At 41.6% G+C, this 19,819-nt stretch overlaps 3 protein-coding genes and 1 pseudogene across 8 annotated transcripts in view; 1 reads left to right on the plus strand and 3 right to left on the minus strand.

Annotated features, from left to right (window-relative positions):
- LOC115435839 (zinc finger protein 271-like) overlaps window positions 1–2,609 on the minus strand; it is a 33,419-nt pseudogene extending 30,810 nt beyond the window's left edge.
- The window catches only part of LOC115435836 (uncharacterized), a 1,131,008-nt gene that overhangs the window by 582,806 nt on the left and 528,383 nt on the right, over window positions 1–19,819 (minus strand). The gene's annotated exons all lie outside the window — the stretch shown is intronic.
- Window positions 1–19,819, plus strand: part of LOC115436331 (zinc finger protein 658B-like) — a 763,626-nt gene that overhangs the window by 347,906 nt on the left and 395,901 nt on the right. The gene's annotated exons all lie outside the window — the stretch shown is intronic.
- The window catches only part of LOC115436291 (zinc finger protein 239-like), an 887,505-nt gene that overhangs the window by 306,741 nt on the left and 560,945 nt on the right, over window positions 1–19,819 (minus strand). Inside the window, exon 1 of one of the 6 annotated variants that reach the window (XM_030159117.1) lies at window positions 6,011–6,026. The exons of the other annotated variants lie outside the window; for them this stretch is intronic. The gene's annotated coding sequence lies outside the window, so the exon portion shown is untranslated. Of the gene's footprint in view, window positions 1–6,010; window positions 6,027–19,819 lie in introns of those variants that run through there. 6 annotated transcript variants of the gene reach the window in all.

Raw genomic sequence — 19,819 nt, forward strand, 5'->3', positions numbered from 1 at the left:
AACATTGGTGTTTCAAAATAATGCAAAAAACATAAAAGAGTCAGTCTTCTGAACAACTCTTTTCAGTGAACAGCTCCTGATTGAACGGCTCCCTTCAAAGAGCCAAAAAATCCCATCACTACTTCACATCTGGATTCTGTGAAGTCTGATCTGGAGGTTTTTAAGTCTGATGTTCTTGTCAGAAGTGGGTACTCCTGGTTCACACACACTGTGTTTCTTCTTGTCATCTGATGCTGAGGGACATTTTGGTCCACACGTTGATGATTCACATCTGTGCTGATGATTGCAGAGAGCAGAGGATGACAAGAATCTTTCATCACATTGGAAACATTCAAACTGTTTAGATATGTTATGAATGTTATGACACTAACTCTTTCCACTAGAGTCTAATGTCTAACTTTTTGTACAACTGTTCAGCTTTTGTTCTTTGTGGAAATGTTTGGCACATTCATGTTTAGTACATTTTGAAACTGTGATAAGGTTTGTCACAGAATCCGCACTGTTAAGGTCTTTCTCCAGTGTGGAGCTGTTGGTGGAGTTTTATGTCACTTGCTCTGGTGAAAGTCTTTCCACACTGGTCACACTCATATGGTCTTTCTCCAGTGTGGATGCGTTGGTGGAGTTTAAGCACATTCATTTGAGTGAAAATCCTTCCGCACTGGTCACAGCCGTATGGTCTTTCTCCAGTGTGGATGCGTTGGTGGTTTTTTAGGTGACTTGCTGTGGTGAAAGCATTTCCACACTGGTCACAGTTATATGGTCTTTCTCCAGTGTGGATGCGTTGGTGAGTTTTAAGCCCAGTCCTTTGGGTGAAATTCTTTCCACATTGGTCTCAGGCATAAGGTCTTTCTCCAGTGTGGATGCGTTGGTGGATTTTTAATTCTTTTGCTACAATGAAACTCTTCCCACACTGGTCACACTGATATGGTCTTTCTCCAGTGTGAATGCGTTGGTGACATTTAAGCCCATTCATTTGGGTGAAACTCTTTCCACATTGATCACACTCATATGGTCTTTCTCCAGTGTGGATGCGTTGGTGGATTTTAAGGTCACTTGCTCTGGTGAAAGCATTTCCACACTGGTCACACTCATATGGTCTTTCTGCAGTGTGGATGCGATGGTGGATTTTTAAGTGACTTGCTGTGGTGAAAGCACTGCCACACTGGTCACACTCATATGGTCTTTCTCCAGTGTGGACCCGATGGTGCACTTTTAGGCTATCTGCTCTGGCAAAAGCCTTTCCACACTGGTCACACTCATACGGTCTCTCTCCAATGTGGATGTGTTGTTGTTTTTTTAAGTAACTTGCTGTGGTGAAAGTCTTTCCACATTGGTCACACTCATATGGTCTTTCTCCAGTGTGGACGCGTTGGTGGATTTTTAGGTGACTTGCTGTGGTGAAAGTCTTTCCACACTGGTCACAGGTGGGTCTTCCATCCATGTTTGCTGGAATCAGGTGATCTTTGTCCAGACACAACTTTTAGGTTTCACTTTAAATCCACCTTTGTCTTCTCTCTACATCAAAACACAAAGAAACAGAAGAGGTGGTCACTGAAATGCAATGGAATGGAACACAACAAACACATCCCTTTCCAACCAGATTAAGCAGACAGACAAAATTAACTAGTTAGATAATTAATAGGACATTTTCAAACATTTAAAAACTCAATCCTCTTATTCTACATGTGAAAATTGATGCAGATTCAACAATGTACAAATGAGTTACAACAATTAATTGTTTCATGACAAAACCTCAGAACTTGAGGACTTCCGGCTGACGTTCGATGTGAGGCTGCCCGGTCCTGGAGCTCAGCAGACAATTTGAATTTGAATTTGACATGCTTTCAACTGGACAAGCAGAACGGGCTTTGTTCAAAAATAGACATATGTCACATGAATACGGGGAGAAACCAAGTAGATGTAATTGAGCAAATTGAATCTGAGAAGGGTTTATAATCAGATCCTTTCAATATCAATAAGGAGTTCAAGGATTTTTATTGTAATTTATATACATCTGAACACCCTTCTGATATGAAACTAATGGGTAAGTTTTTGAAGGTCTGGATATACCCACAGTGGATGAGAATATAAGACAATCTCTCGTTAGCCCTATCTCCTTAAATAAAATTACTGTAAATTCCGGACTATAAGCCTCTACTTTTTTCCCACACTTTAAACACTGCGGCTTATACTCCGATGCGGCTTATACGACGATTTTACCTTATTGCCTGCCACACCCCAGGGGAGAATCTGTCTATTGTTACCAGGTATGCAGGAATGGATAACATTAACAACTTAACCTTTACAAAGTTAATATTAACACACACAAAAGGGGAACTTTTAAGGAAAAATAGTAAACTTTCAAATGTTAATATTGTTTCACAAATATACAAAACAAAACTGGATGAAAACACCCAATAAAGCTCTCCAGAGACCGTCATAAATTTAAAGCATCTCAGAATTAATGCGCACATCGTGAGAGACAGCGAGTGCATATTGAGGCACAGACATCACCGGTGGCTCACTTCCGGTACCACGGCTCGGTGCCGCGGCACCTCGGCTTGAGGTGCCACAGCTTGGTGCCAGGTGCCATGGCGCCGTGGGACCATGGCTCGGTAACACAGCTCAGCTCAGTACCATGGCTCGGTACCAGGTACCACAGCACAGTGCCAAGTACTGTGGCATCTCGTCCCTACTGCAAGTTGTGCGTAATGTTAAATGAAAATGATATTACAACAGACATAATTACTTGTTTTTAATCTTTATATTTTAAAAATAAATTAAAAGTCCTACTCTAACGAAAAACAAAAATTTGTTCACTTTCAAGTGTCTTTCAAGTCATTTTAAGTCCGTGAATCCACAGCCGGTGCAAAAGCAAGTCAATCCCGTATCGGCATGAATCCAAAGGAAACCCCGTTAAGTCCACTGACAAAAAAAAAAAAAAAGAGAAAATGTGCTTTTATTACTATCCTTTTATTGCCTCGTTTTTTGTCTTTTGTTTTTTAATCATCATATTAACAACGAATCAACCTATAGATATGACAGCAAGCTCACACATATCATGCCCATTTACATACAGGGAATAATTTCATTTGAACTCAAAGAAAACCTTTATCCAATTACCGTCCAGTTTTGACAGAATGAAAAAAAAGGTTCCACTCGGTCTCATAGACTCCCATAGAAGCCAGGCTTCAATGGGGAAATGCACTGACCATAGATCGTATGAGGAAACAGCGCAACGGGAATGTATGAGAAGTGAACAACATCGAGTCTGATGATTTGTGATAAAGCTGATTCTGAACGAACTCGTCTGTGAGATGAATGTGTTTTAACACGTGTAGTCAATGAAATGTCAACACAACCAAACATATTTAACCATTTCATTTTCGTAATGATAGGGGAAGCCGGGCTTCTTTTGCAGTCTATGAGAAATCGCCACTGGTGGACACCCGCGGCTTATAAACCGGCGGGGCTTATATGTGTATAAAATTGATTTTCTTTCTAAAATTAGGGTTTGCGGTTTATATTCAGGTGCGGTCTATAGTCTGGAATTTACGGTAATATAGCTGTCACATGCATGCAGAGTGGAAAATGTCCAGGCCCAGATGGCTTTTCAAAAAAGTTTACAGCAAAATTAAGTCCTTTGCTCAAAGATATATTCGATGATAGTTTAAAAGCCCAGTCCCTACCCCCACCTCTACGCCAGGCATCAATATCTGTACTTCTGAAGAAGGGCAAGGATCCCCGTAATTGTTCCTCCAACCGTCCAATAAGTCTCTTTAATGTTGACGTTAAGATACTGGCTAAAGTGTTGGCTCTCCATCTTGAATCTGTTTTGCCCTCCACAGTATCATCTGACCAAACTGGATTCATTGAAAATAGACAGTTGTTTTTTTTTAATATCAGGCGTGTGTATTAAATATCCTTTACACATCATTTTCATCAAAGTTTTCTGGCTTTGTTGGACATTTTTTAACTAAACTTAAGAGATCTGAAATAATTAATAAAATCACATATAAACAAATTAAAGGTGGGGTTCGTGTTTTCCCACTTACAACAATGAATATGAAATTTACCCAAAATAATAATAAGGTTAACAACATCTTTGATGTTTACATCTAAAGAATCCATACAATAAATAATATCATATAAAGAAAAAGACAGAATATTTTCAGTTTTTAAGGACAACCAACTGTGAATATCAGCCCAAAAGGAAATGCTGTGTGAACAATTAAAAAACAAATGTTAAATGGTTTCAGCTTCAGAGGAACAGAAAACAGGAATCCACATCAAAATGAAATCTTTTGTGCAAAAAATCATTAGCAGGGTAAACTGAACATGCAATTTTGAAATGAGTTTCCTTTACTTTGGGAGCAACAGGACACCAAAGATAAAAAGAAAAACATTTTTCCCTCAGGGTGGTTTCGATGTTAGGTAAAGCAACTGTGTTAAAGTTCCCAAAGTTTTTATGGTTAAAAGCTAGACAGATCATTTTATTGTAGCACCTTCTGTCTAACAGATCAATGTCATTGACTTTCAAACAAGGTCAAAAGGGAACATGTAAGGGGCAGGGCAGACCACCTTGGATTATTTGAAGTAGTGATGTTGGAGTCACTTTACAGATTTTATCATACTCTTTTCTCGTGCCTGTGCTTGCACTAGGAAAATGAAAGATACAGCCACTGCGGCTACATTAGTAGAAATGAGTGGAGCCACAAAAAGCCACAGCCAGTCTGGGTCCAGTCTGGGTCCCTGCCGCGGGCCGCATAGCGGACCCCAGGAAATTTTGGGAAAAATGAAGTCTTTTTCCTGCATTCTGGTGCATTTTGAGCTTAAAAATATGTTCAGAGACACTTTTTATCCCTGGGCTATGAGGCTTTTAAATAAGTAAACTTGGGGTACTACTTTTTTTAAACTTTTAAAGCTTTTAAGTTTTAACTGTCTTGCCTAAATATTTATTTTAAGATTTTTATCATCACTATATTTTTTTAAAGTCTTATTTATATACTATTGTGTTTTTATCTTGTTTATGCTGAATTGCACTGGGGGGGGGGGGGGGGGGGGGTGCACAATTTCATTGTAACATGGAGTACAATGACAATAAAGTTTATTCTGAATTCTGGATTCTGAATGTTCAATCTGGCTTCAGTTTCATACAAAAAAAAAAAAAATCATAAAAAAATTAACTTAAGTCAACATTTTCATCTAAACTACTTTTATTTCTAATCTAATGTATAACAAAACAATAAATGATAGACTTATAAATACAATTATTCTGACCACTGATGTTCATGAGATTCAATATGAGATTCAATACAAAATAAATTCACCAGTGGAATGAGCGTTTCTTAATTAATCCACTTCATTAATCTTAATTAATCTTAATTAACCATACTGGACAAATACCACGAAGAAGAGTAAAGTTTTTTGAGTAGAAGAAGAAGAAGAAAGTCAGTAATAACAAACATGGACCCAACACTAATGTGATACTAATATTGCAGAGTTTTCACTGGTAATATTTAAAAGTGAAGCATCAGCAGGTAGAGAAAAGAGAAATGAGCCAAAAGTTTCGTTTTCACTTCCGCTGGCGGAGGTCCGCACCGCTCCGTACCCCTGGTGGTATTCTCCATCTGTGTACGCATCTGTGAGCACCTGGAAAACAGATGGAACGTACGCAGAGGACGGACAGAATGCTCCGTCCGTGTCTTTAACGTTACTTGCAGTCAGCGTTACTTTTACCACCGTCATTTAGTTTGAAAAGTGTCCACACTGCTGACGTTACTCCTCCACAGTGAACCTGCTGCACTGAACTGTGAATGTCACGCTGCTATAAGTGGAAAAATACCTTCACCACTGTGGATACACGGGTTGAAAACAACTTCGCCAACCAGGAAAAGGCATCACCAGTGGCGATGTGGAGATAGGCTAGTGCAAACCTAGGCCACCCCCCAGTACTTTGGACCGCGGCCTTACCGCCCGTGAATGTTTGACGATAATGCAGATCACTTACTGTGCAGGACGATCCGTGCTTTCACGTCCCAGTCTCCAAATCCCATCAAAGTCTGCAGCAGAAGCAGAAAAAGGACACACAGTTGTCACTAGTCTCTTACGAAAAAGACAAAACAGTCGCCAAGACGATTTGAAAAGTTTCCAGATTTAGTTTTTCTCCAGTTTAACAACACTGGTCCGGTTTGGGTCTGAGGAGGAAACCGACACCCTAATGTGGCCCGGATAGAACTGGTCCGGGTCTGAAGGTTCCGCCTATACAGTGTTCCATGATGGAAACACACGGACCCTCTAAAGACCCACAGCGTCTGTTATTTGGAGTCAGTGTTCACCAATGGAGGATCCACCAATATTTGTTTTTCTTTTTTTTATTTGGCACAAAGCAAAACTGTCATCTTTAGTTAACAATGTCTGATAAAAGAACATCCAGGTACTCCATTTAATGGACAGGTACTGGTTCCTTATATTCCATACGTTGTATATAATACAGCTGTAGTTGGAAACTTATGTGTTTGTTTTCTTCAAACTAAATAGTCAGTGCTTTTGAGATGATAGTCTGGTTGGATCCGTTACTTTTTTTTGCCCCGAATGAGATTTGAGTTATGGCTCACTTTTGCTCCAACACTAACTGTTGTCATAGAAACACATAGTAGTTCACATATTTCATTGGATTTTATGTGAAGTTTTGTCTGGAGCTGGAAATTTTAACCACTTGTGTAAGTAAAAAAAAACAAAACATGGATGTTCTTTTCTGTGGATCCGTTACCAGGCTTATTTTGGCTTTTTTTTTTTAACCACAAATCTATCATTTAAGTAAATCATCAAAACACTTATAAATACCCACCAAATATGTTTTATAAGGTATTTTATTGTTATTTTATTCATTTTACATTTGATATATTCTCTGTGTGGTTTCTAACAGACTTTAAACCACTTCCTCTTTTTCAGCGTCTGTTTCTGTGTCACAACATTAAATCAAACTGTCATCATGAAGCAGCTGAGTTTCACATCCGCCATTGTGAATCTAATGACTGTTGGTTTTCTCTGTACTTTTACTGATGGTAAAGTTACCAGTTCAACACACGGTCCAGTCTAATCTAAATAGTCCAGAGGAGTTTATGGACCAATGAGGAGAAAAACCCTGACCCTCAGTAACATCAACGACAACAACACTGAGTTCAACCACTGAGTTTCACATCAGCTTCTACTCTGAGGCTTGGTCTCACAGTCACTTTAGACGGACTCCAACACATGGATTAAAGCTCATCCAGTTTCTACTGTTTCTACTGAAGTAAAGAACCCACAGTGAAGGAGGTGAGAGTCAAACAGGTCCAACATTACCTTCATGGAGAGACGCAGAGACTCACAGCTGCTGCCGTTTGGAGAGGAAGTAGAACTGAAGCCAACATGAAGTGGATGAGAGGAGGAGGAGTCAGAACAGAGAACATGTTTACAACAGTTTCTACTGTCGTTACTTCATGGACTGATAGGAACCATTATCTAGGTCCAACTTTACCTCCAGGTGTAACTCAGGTGATAAACCTGCACACTTCACTTTACATCATGTCTGCCTCTGGTGCCTATGGTTAGAATCTCACGGTGTTTACCTGATTTCTCGCAGGATGGTCACGTGGGTCAGTGCGGCCAATTGGTGTTCAAGTACTGCTCGCTGCAGAACCAAAAGAGTGGAGGTGGTCCAGAAGGGTGGAGCTGGTCCAGTATCAATCCCACCCACCATCAGAATCAGCCACGCCCACCAGTTCAGAAGAGGCACTTCATGAAGCGTTCTCCAGTCTGTACATGTACGGCGCCACAGCTGCATTAACATATAGGCCAGGCCCGGACTGGCTAATCGGGAGGACCGGGACAATTCCCGGTGGGCCGGTATAATATTTGGGCCGCGAGGGCCGGAGTTCACTTTAAATATGTATTTAATATTTTATTTATTTATTTTTTGGGGGCCGGTGTTCAGTCATAGCACTGAGTTGACCACGTAATCTGCAGCCGCTGTTCCTGGGCCCCACCCCCTCTACTAGTAAACTGTTTTCTTCCTGTTTTTTTTTTTTTTTGCGGACACACCGTGACCTGGCGTAACATATCCTTGCATACGGTTAGTAGCTCTATACTGTAGCTGTGGAGCTTTTACGATCTGTGCTCTGTAGGCTATGTCGATGGTCAGCTGTGTTTGCTGTTTGAAACATGGATAATATAAAGAGCAAGGGTGGTGTGGAGAAGGCAAGAATTAAAAAGAGGAAAGCTCTGGAAGCAAACGCAGCCAAATGTGACAAAATCTGCAACTTTTTCACAAAAACGACTTCCCGGTTGGAAACAACTAATAAGGACGATGAACCAGGTAAACCACCTTTCAAGTTAGTTAATTATCGAGTCAGTGAATTGTGTGGTATTGTGACGTGGAACATAACGTTATGTCATTTAAATAATAGTATGATGCGACGCCACGAAAGTGGGAAACTTTGTCTTGTAGCTCCTCAGAGTCAGAAGGCAGATCCAGCAGCAGACACCAGCCATGAGCCCACAAGTCCAGAGTGGGCAGGTAGGACTGCTCAGAGAGGGAAGAGGATTAGAATAAGTAGGCTCCAATGAAGAGTATGGTGTAGGCCTGTTCAGTATGAAAGGTGCTCTGAGATGCTCCAGGATTCAGCACTACATGAATGAAACTGACACCAAGGCTTTGAAAATAGAAGATTTGTGCTGAGAATTAGGACCATTTTTAAAATGTGCTTTAGTGTCAGAAGCAGAGCCAGGAGCCAGTAGTGATGAGGGGATTGTTCCTGTCAGGATGGAAGGAAAAGGTGAGCTGTTGGAACAGACTGTGTGAACAAGCATTAGTTCCCGTAAAACCACTTTCTAGACCCAAACCATAGTCCTGACCTATTTTAATTTTTATTATTAAAAGTGAGACAGTAAATACACAAAGCCCACAACTGAAAGGCAATAGCATAAAGTAATATTAAATAAACCTGCATATTTAGCCAGTGTAAAGATCTGAACTGGTTCAGTAAGTCAAAATGTCTGTAGATATTATTTTTTATTGTGATCCAGGTGCAGGTGAGTCTAGAGAAACTGGAGGAAGTGTGAAAGGGAGAGCAGAGTCTACTGATGACAGAGGAGCAGCTCAGCAGCACAACCCTGAACCACTAGGCACAAATGACACAGATGAAGAGGAGCCTGTTGTTAGCTTTGACTGCTTTGCTCGCCCTCAGTCACAGGATACACATATTTTTTTCTTATCATCCTCATCAAACCCCTAATATCACTATACCAAAAGTTTTCAATAGCATCGATGGAACAAACTGCAAGTAAGTTGTGATGGAAATCTTTTGTTGCAGAGGATACAAAAATAATAGTTATTAGAAAGTGCAGCAAGCTTAATTTATTTATTTATTTTTTTAATTTTTAATATTTTTATACTTTAATTTCATTTCAAACATTTTAAAGGTTTGAAAAATGTTAACACTTATAAGAAAAAAAATATAGATTTTGTTATTGTTGTGTTGTGAGGAATAATAATGTTGGAGATGTCAATGTGCACTCACTGTTGAAATAAATCCACATTGTGAAGCAACCTTTACTTGTGCTGAATTGGAAATATTTTAGAAAATACACTGAATTAGAAGGCTTTGGAGAACAGTGTGTAGACCTAACATGTAAGGTTAGAATTGCATGATTTTAATAATAATCGGTCGTGATCTAAAGTGGGCCGGTCTGAGGTATGAAACTCCAGGGCTGAAAATGAGTCTCAGTCTGACCCTGATATAGGCTATCTGTGAAAGACTGTGAGTCAGTGAATGAATTTAAATTATATCATATTAATGTCTTTTCTAACATCTGGCCTAAGTTACACAGTTAAACATATGGAAGTGTACAGATTTGTAGTCCGTTAACTGTTCATATGGGATTATTGTATACACATTTAACCAGAATCACACAGTCCACAGTGTTAAAGGATGTTAGTCTGCTCTGGCTCTCAGCTCTGTCCCGTGCTGATAGTTCTAATAGATGCTCACTCTATTCATCCTTCAGTCAGATAGTGCAGTGTGTATTAATGTATGAAGGAGGTGTTTAGTGATCCAGTCCCTCCTTCAGTGTTATGTGTTCAGGACCGGACTGAGACTCATTTTCAGCCCTGGAGTTTCATACCTCAGACCGGCCCACTTTAGATCACGACCAATTCTTATTAAAACTAGAAGCACTCGGAGAGCGCAGACCTCCGCCAAGGCTGATCAGTGGCCCCCCCCTGTGGGCCCCCCCCCATGCCAAGGAGGTTATGTTTTTGCCAGGGTTTGTTTGTCTGTCTGTTTGTCTGTCCGTTAGTGTGTAACATAACTCAAAAAGTTATGGACAGATTTTGATGAAATTTTCAGGGTTTGTTGGAAATGGGATAAGGAAGAAATGATTAAATTTTGGTGGTGATTGGGGGTGGGGGGGCCCACGGGGGGGGGCTACTGATCAGCCTTGGTGGGGGTCTGCGCCCCCCCCCCCGTGGGCCCCCCCACCCCCAATCACCACCAAAAGTTAATCATTTCTTATATTGCGTCTTTTTCGCGAGCGAGACCAAGTCTTCCCCAGGGGTTCGCAAGACGGAGCCACCTGCGGTTCTGGATACTCCCGGTCCTGCTCTGAAAAATCGATCCCATCCGCTATTAATCGATTATGCAAAATTAAAATGAGATCGATCTAAGATTGATTAAATCGATTTTTTTTACCCAGCCCTAATTTAAAGTGAACTCCGGCCCTCGCGGCCCAAATATTATACCGGCCCACCGGGAATTGTCCCGGTCCTCCTGATTAGCCAGTCCGGGCCTGTATGTGTTGCTCTGTAGTGGAGCAGGACAGATAGTGTAGTTAGTACAGATGTTAGGTACTGATGCGGGTGACGAGGATACGATTCAAAACTTGATTTTGGCGTTCTCCATTTTGTATTTATACACACAGTAGGACAGATGGATGAAGACATTTTGCAGACCAATAAGTCTTAGAATAGCCTATTTATCCAAAAAAGAATTATTAGGGGCCTAATATTCGCAGCATCATCAGTCAAATCCTGAATGTCCCTGTCCCCTCCCTGATGGAGATCTACAACCACCGGTGTCCTCCAGGGCCTCAGCGTCATAAAGCCTTCATCAGCCTTCTGCCCATGGTCTGGTTCCCCTTCTGTCATCTGGGAACAACTATCATAACCCCCACTCAAGATATAGTAAGGTACTGAAATAGTTTAAGGCAATCAATATTATTACTGAACTAATAATATTAACAGTGTTTAATATTATTTTTATCATTACGTATTCTTGATTCAGTATGTCTGAGGCACTGGTACCTGTTTTGGAAACGGTATTTGTGAAAGAGAAATGACAACTGAAGTCATTTTGTAACCTTGTACCTTGTGTCCTAATTGTTCCTCATCATCATATTCTGTGTGGTCTCCTCAAAGACTCCATTCATGAGGCACAAGGGGCTGATGAACTGTTTGTTGAATATGAAAATGATGTGGATCAAGTGCTATGCAGAGCTCAACCAATTTTATTTATTTAAGAAAAACACACTTCATTAGAGTAAAGCATATTTGGTATGTCCACCAACACAGGCTCTGGATTATTTTAATGCAGGACTACTGTCAGGAAGCTCATATCCATACAGATTTCACAGTCATTCACTGTATATTCAGCTAATTTGAATAGTTGTATGAATTCAGAGGGTATTTGGACAGACATGCACGTTAGGTTAATTGCTAAATGGCCTACAGGTGTGAAAGCGAGTGTGAATGGTTGTTTATGTATATAGTCTGTGCTCTGAGATTGACTGGTGAATGAAGTCTTCTCATTTTTCACCAGTTCTGTGTGCCTGCCAAAGATATAACATGTAGGGCAAAAGATGATAATAGCAGGCAGCCACACCCACTCAACCACTGATAGAAATTATTGTGAATGCCCTGCTCAATTTTGTTTAAGTTCACAATAATAGACGATGTCAAAAATACATTATTATCGTCACTGCATCACAGACATTGTTTCCATAGAATTTATTACTGTAATTTTTGAACAGCACAAGAATGCAAATTCTTAAACATTTACCAATGTAAAACCTTAACTTGTTTTGTTTTTCTATTAATAATGTCACAGATTCAGGTTGTGCATGCAAGACACACAAATGTCTTTTTTGTCCCAGACTTCCTGCATGAAAACTTCCATGTCTTCCATCTTCTCTAAAGAGAAGAGGAAGGGAGCCCGGATTTCGTCCTCATCCATGTCATCATTACAAAGAAGAAGATTCATGAACTGGTCCCACACTGTGATGGCCATCACTACATCATCCACATCCAAACTGAGAATCTGTGATGGGATAACCTTCCCAGTAAAGTGGTGCTGGTTTAGATTCACCCACTCCCAGGCCACCAGAATGTCTCTCATCACCAGCATCATCTCATCGCATCTCTGCAGTCCAGGTTGCATTTAACAATGATAAAATCTAAAATGGAAAAAAGAACAGATTTGATCACCTGTCTTGTGTACAGAGATGCTTCATGCAGTGTAGTATAACAGACTGCACCCACTTCTGGAATTCCCTCCCACCCAACGTCCGATATATTTACAGTTATCGAACACATAATAAAAAGTAAAATATGGAGAAATGATCTTCATGTATTATATCTTTCAAATTTTTACAATATTTTTTTAAAACATTTGAAAATTGCCATTCTGAGATGCTCATTGACCAAACAGATCTGCCCGTCTTCACATGGCTGTAACTTTTTTGTCAACAGCAATTTTTCCAAAACCAAAAACAGATCCAAAACCTACACAACATTTGCTAAAAAAAATTACCTATAAGAGAGTAGTGGGGGACAATTTAATTTTTTTTTTTTTTTACCACACATGTATACCTCCCCTTGACCAGGCCCATATTTATACTTCTAGTTTTGAAATATTTCTTGCTGTTTTAAATGTTTTTAACCATGTTTTACTTTGTAAGGTGTCCTTGGGTGTTTAGAGAGGCATTTATAAATAAACATGACATGCAAAAAACAGAAGGGTTCACACAGTTTCAAACATAGTTGTGTGGGAGACGAGCACACACACACACACACACACACACACACACACACACACACACACACACACACAGTAACAGAACTAATTTGAGGAACTTGAAATAATTCATACACACCTTCCTGTTTCACAGCAGTGCTGACATGATTCTCCATGTGATACTCCACTTTGTAAAAATCAGCAAATGCCATTTAACCAAAGGTGCAGTGATAGCTGCTGCAGCAGACTGTGCATCTGTTGGAACTGAAGGGGATCCTGTCCTGTCCTCAGTTTTATCTGATGCATCTGTGCAGGTCAAACACACACAAGCACACACCTTTGTCTGATAAGTAAAAAAGTTACGGTAAGTTCTCATAACACACACATTGAGCACATTTGCTTAAATTTGCCACAGGTCTCACTCATTTTTGTAGAGTTTTTCAAGCGTACTGTTTAGTGGGGAATTAACTACCATGCTAGTTACGTTAACATGTATTTACTGCCTAATTTACAGCACGTAATGCATGATAAACATTTCAAAAATAAATTCATGCGTATATCGATATGAGATATATCAAGAAAAACATTTTAAACACTTGATTATGTTTGTTACGTTACTTACAGCTATGAAATTGAGGTAAAATTTTAGTTGTCTTCATTTGTGAAGTTTGTCCGTTTCCACTTCCTCCAATCTCCCGCTGCCCTGTGCATGCTGGCTCTGTGGAAGTCTATCAATGAGCGTGACTCAACCTGTAGGGAGAACCGAGGGAGGGATTAATCCTGGTTAAATGGGCGTCACTGATACAGGGTGGGTTCTGCAGCAAGCACCCTGTCAACTCAACAGGTAGGGTGGGTCGACAGGACTCCTGTTCCACAGGATGCTTGTGCAAATTGTGGGTGAGTCAGTCTCATAAGCTCCTCCCTGAACTTTTCCTCGTTTTTTTTCATTTCCTCGTCCATTTCTTTCGTCCAGGTCTCTGCATCTGAAGGTAAAGTTCACCTGTTTAACCCTTTAACGGCTCTTGGTTGATGTTGGTCACTGTGGGTCTGGACTTTAGCTCCAGTTTGAACTGTAAAAACCTCAGTGTCAGTTTAACCGGTTTTCCGTCAACCGGATCTGTCACCGAGGCCTGTTGAAAGCGGGTCTGACTCAGAGGAGGAGGTTCTGGACTGAAACCTCCGTCCGATCAGGGCTGGTTTCACATGGTCATACTGATCTCACGAGCCGACACCGATTAAACTGCGTCACAGAACCGGGTAAAAATGGTAAGTAAATCTGGGTGGGGCATGAACCACCAAAAACAATCAAAACTCTTCATTTCAACTCAAAACTAGCAAAAGGTCAATAATTTTCAGAATTTTAACCCCGGAGGACTAAAGATTTACACACTCTGGAGCCAATCACAGTAGGTTTATTGTGTTGTCTGTATGTGATTGGATGATTTTCTGTGTCTTACAGTGACATATGTAGGAGCAGAAGGATCCAAATATATTAGTTTATTGAACATGTACATTTATCATCAACTAAAAGCTGTCACAGACATTAAGAAAAAAAATCCCATTTAAAGTTCTGGAAATTATTCAGTAATAATTTGTAATTATCAGATTTATTCATAGATGAATCAATAATAATTGGATTGATGATTAATTTGAAGCAGAATCAGTGTTTTCTGCTGCACATTTACACTGTGTCAAAGCATCAATGTGACGACCAAAGAAACGAGCCAATCACCATCCAGTAACATGTCATGTGAGGGTTCAGAGCTCCTCCCACTGCAGGTGTTGACCCCTGATGTCTTTACAGGTGAGACTCAGATTGATCCTGGAAACAGCTCAGTGGTGACGAACACAAACCCTTTTCTGTTGGACGTCCACAGGTGAGTTTTATCTGTGACTCTTTGAATCCAATCAGGACGCTTTGATCTGAGTCTGTGACAATAAACTGATCTGGAAACACTTTACACATGTTTCTGATGTTTAAAGTCAGTCTGGGTTCATGACGTTTTTATTGGACTCTGATAACTGTTGACCTTTGACCTTTCACATTCACAGTTTAGTCAATTATTGATGAACTAGAATCTGATCAGGTGATAAAGAGCTGCTGTTTAGGTCAAATAAACCAACTTCAACATGTTCATGACCTTCCTCAGTCGTCGTCTACAGATAAAAGTCTGACACAACAGGACACTAACACTTCCTGTGAAACCTTTGAAAATAAAAGTAGATTTAGCTGCTGTTTATCATGCAAAGGATAAATCAGTGTGGATTCACCAGCTGTGTCCATGAAGAGTGGTGACTCCATGGGTCTCCCACTACATTTTAAAAGAGGACATGTTTGTGATCCTCAGTAAGTGAACGTCAGTATCAGAACAGCACTGAGTGACCCTCGGTGGACGAACATACAAGGTGCAGATAAATGACTCATAGAGCTCAGTCTGAGTTTAGGTCTGAGGGTCCACTGATCTGTTTCAGCTTTAACACATTCTTATCTTAGACCTGGACCTGCGTGACGTTGGCCCCCCACCCAATGAAAATCTCTGGATAAATAGTCTCATTCGTTTGTGCCTCGTTTGTGTCGGTTTGTCAAACATCATCGGCCTAACGTCATCGGCTAAAAATAAATGTAATATCTATAAAACCATAACAGCACAAACGAAACTTTAAACAGCACAAACCAGCACAAACGAAGTACAAACAAATGCAAACATTTGTAGCTAAATTTGGAGCAAGTGGGGGGTTGGCTGACCTCAGAATGACCTATAAAAGAATTGTTAATAACTCGATAACCATTATAGCACAAACGAAAATTCTAACGGCGTAAACAAAGTACAAATGAATGAGACCATTTATCCACAGATTTTCGTTGGGTGGGGGGGCCAACTTCACACAGGATGGGGACACACCTTTAAAATCTAATGCACGTCTATTCTAGACTTTACAATAGAGGCAAAAATCAACACTTGAAAACGGAAACTGGATGCTTGGGTTTTTTTATATATAACAGTGTTTGTATTTAAATGAACAATATTACAAGAACGATGGCAAACTCACACAAAAGCATCATTATTTTACAGTTTAAGGTAAATACACACCTTCTATGACAATCCAGACAGAAAATGATTCCATGGTGTGCTGGGCACAGGGCCTTGGTAGGTTGACAGATGATCGGTACTGGGGTAGCTCAGGTAAAGGCTCTAGGATCGATTAATGATTAAAGCTCGATGATGCTTAAAGCTTGTTGCTAGATATCGAATCAAAAAACAAAAAAAAGAGAAGAGAATATGAAAATTTAGTTAATTTTGCTTAATAGAATTGCCATATTGTTGCATAAAATGATGTTTGCGCTGACATATTTTTTTAAAACTGTCTTGAAAGGCAAGTATGTGTCAACAAGTCTGGGATGCATTGTGCAAGTTTGCAGGGCGTGGAAACTTTGGGGACTTTCTGTGGTTGATGTGCTGAACATGAACTTCCTGTGCAGTTGCGACAGGACAAGTGCATGACCTGTGACTGAACTTTCAGATGTATACATGCTTGCTCTTGCATACAGCTGTTCTACCCCATGTGGGGTTCGTAACACCCCACGTAGAGTGGTTCAAGCTTCGATTGTGATTTGTTGCCCCAGTGTAGGGCATGTACAAGCCAATAACTTAATAACGACCCATAACGTAATAAATTTGCCAGTTTTAAAATGTAATAGGCCAATAACGTAATAACTGACCAATAATGTAATAAAAGTCCTAAACCGATAACATAATAACTTTTGGCCAATAACATAATAACTTATTACGTTATCAGTTTGTTATTACGTTATTGGCCTGGTAAAAAAAAAATCCTTGCAAATGTAATAACTGCGCCAATAATGTAATAATATGTTAATATCACTGTATTTAAGTTTCATTTATTAGATATAATGGTGATAAAGTCTCTCTCTCTCTCTCTCCTTGTATTTGTCTATTTAACTTGATGGTTAAAATGATCTCTCATCATGTCTGCTGTTCCTTAGCCTCTTAAACTATCTCCAAATGAAGTCGAAGCACTGTAATGGCGCTAGTACAGGCACAGAATCCAAAAGCAGAACTCAGAGGCAAGATGTAAAGTTCAAAAGATTTATTAGTCACACACAGGTGTAAGAAAAATATTAATGACAAAATCTTGAGGATAATAGGTGGTAATTTCCTCTTCGAATCAGTCCTCTGGACCGAGAACGACAACCCGTCTCCCCGTGTGGTTAGCGGGGTCTTTTTCCCGACTGGGGAAAAGCAAAGGGAGGTCAAGGACGGAAACAGGTCATACACAGGCAAGCTATTAATCAGGCGACAGGACATAAGGGAAAGGCAAAAACTCACGTACCAAAAGTCAGGCAAGGCGATCAGAACCAGGAATCAGATGAGGCAGAAAAACCGACAGGGAGCAGGCAGAAGGCAAAACCGGGTAAGCAAAAACGGGTCAAAAACAGGAATCCAAAACAGACAGGCAAGATCAGAACGCTGGTAAGTACTGCAAGAGTAACAAACTGGCGTCTGACAGGGGGAAGAGACAGGGTTTAAATACACAAAAGGGAGGGAAGACAACTAGACACAGGTGGAGCAAATCAGGGCGGAGACAGGTAATCAGGTGAAAGGTAAGAACGATCAGGGAACAGGAAGTAAAGACGACAGACAAGACACATGAGGGGAAACTTAACAAAATAAAACAGGAAGTGACAAACAAACATAAAAGACAGACAAAACCAGACTAACTTCTGGCTGCAGGCATGACAGTACCCCCCCTCCTAGGGACGGCACCAGACGGACCAGGGACATCAGGACGGCGTTGATGGAACTCTCGGATCAGGTCAGGGTCCAAAATGAAGGAGGCCGGCACCCAGGAACGTTCTTCAGGCCCATACCCTTCCCAATCCACGAGGTACTGGAAGCCCCTTCCTCGCCGTCGAACTGCCATCAGCCGTCGAACCGTGTAGGCTGGGTCTCCCTCAATAAGGCGTGGAGGTGGTGGAGGTTGGGTAGGCGGGACCAGGTGACTCTCCTTAACAGGTTTGACTTGGCTCACGTGAAAGGTGGGATGGATCCTCATAGACCTTGGTAACTTAAGACGTACAGAGACAGGATTAACAACTTTCGAGATGGGGAATGGGCCTACAAACCTGGGTGCCAGCTTGCGATTTTCCATCCTTAAGGGAAGGTGCCTGGCCGACAACCAGACCCGCTGATCCGGATGGTAAACAGGTGCAGGGATCCTATGACGGTCCGCCGCGGTCTTGTAACGGCCTGACGCCTTCATCAGAGCCTGCCTGGCTCGAGACCAGGTCCTCTTACATCTGTGGATCAGAGCTAAAGCCGAAGGAACGCCCACCTCCTTCTCCAATGAAGGAAATAGAGGCGGCTGATAACCATACACTATATGAAAGGGTGACAAACCAGATGAAGCACTGGGTAGAGAATTGTGAGAAAACTCCACCCACAACAGGTGACGACTCCAAGAGGCGGGGTTTTGGGAAGCCAGCACACGGAGCCCCACCTCCAGGACCTGATTGAGTCTCTCCGTTTGACCGTTGGTCTGCGGGTGAAAGCCAGAGGACAGACTGACAGAGGCACCAATGAGAGAACAAAAAGCCTTCCAAAATCTAGCAATAAACTGAGGCCCCCTATCGGAAACAATGTCTCTTGGGAAACCATGAAGTCGACAAACATGTTGCAACAGCGCCTCCGCAGTCTCCTTGGCAGACGGGAGTTTAGGCAGGGGAATAAAATGTACCATCTTAGAAAAGCGGTCCACCACTGTGAGTACAGCTGTGTTACCATTCGACGGAGGAAGACCAGTTACAAAATCCAGAGCGATGTCTGACCAGGGTCTCCTAGGAACAGGTAGCGGATGCAGCTGTCCCATCGACGCTTTGTTAGATGCCTTACAAGCCGCACAGACAGGACATGCGGCCACATATTCACTCACGTCCCTCTCCATGGCGGGCCACCAAAAACGCTGTCTGATCAGAAACAGGGTCCTTCTCACACCCGGGTGACACGCCATCTTAGAGGTGTGGCCCCACTGGATCACCTGGGAACGGAGACGAGGAGGAACAAACAGGCGGTCTGGCGGTACGCCATCCGGAACTTCACAGTTATTAAGGGCCCTAATGACCAACTTCTCTACACCCCATTGAAAAGCCCCCACCATACAAGAACTGGGCAAAATACGTTCAGGCTCAGAAACAGGCTCTTCAGGGGAGAACACTCTGGACAAAGCGTCTGGCTTACCATTCTTGGAGCCCGGACGGTAGGATAGGGTGAAGTTAAAACATGTGAAAAATAGTGCCCACCTGGCCTGTCGGGAGTTGAGGCGTTTAGCCGAACGTAGGTACTCCAGGTTCTTATGATCGGTCCAGATTAGAAACGGTACTTCTGTCCCCTCCAGCCAGTGACACCATTCCTCCAAGGCCACCTTAATGGCTAACAGTTCACGGTTGCCTATGTCATAGTTCCTCTCGGCTGGCGACAGTCTCCTGGATAGGAAGGCACAGGGGTGAAGCCTATTATCGGCTGGCGAGCGCTGAGAGATGACCGCTCCCACCCCCAAATCGGAGGCATCGACCTCCACCACAAACTGTAGAGCAGGATCAGGAACGGACAGGATGGGAGCGGTAGAGAACGCCCCCTTAAGGCGATTAAACGCTTTGTCAGCCTCGGGACTCCACCTGAACGCAGACTTAGAAGAGGTGAGAGAGTGCAGGGGGGCAGCCACACTGCTGAATCCCCGAATAAACTTTC

This window comes from Sphaeramia orbicularis, chromosome 16, assembly GCF_902148855.1.
Source record: "Sphaeramia orbicularis chromosome 16, fSphaOr1.1, whole genome shotgun sequence".
NCBI lineage: Eukaryota > Metazoa > Chordata > Actinopteri > Kurtiformes > Apogonidae > Sphaeramia > Sphaeramia orbicularis.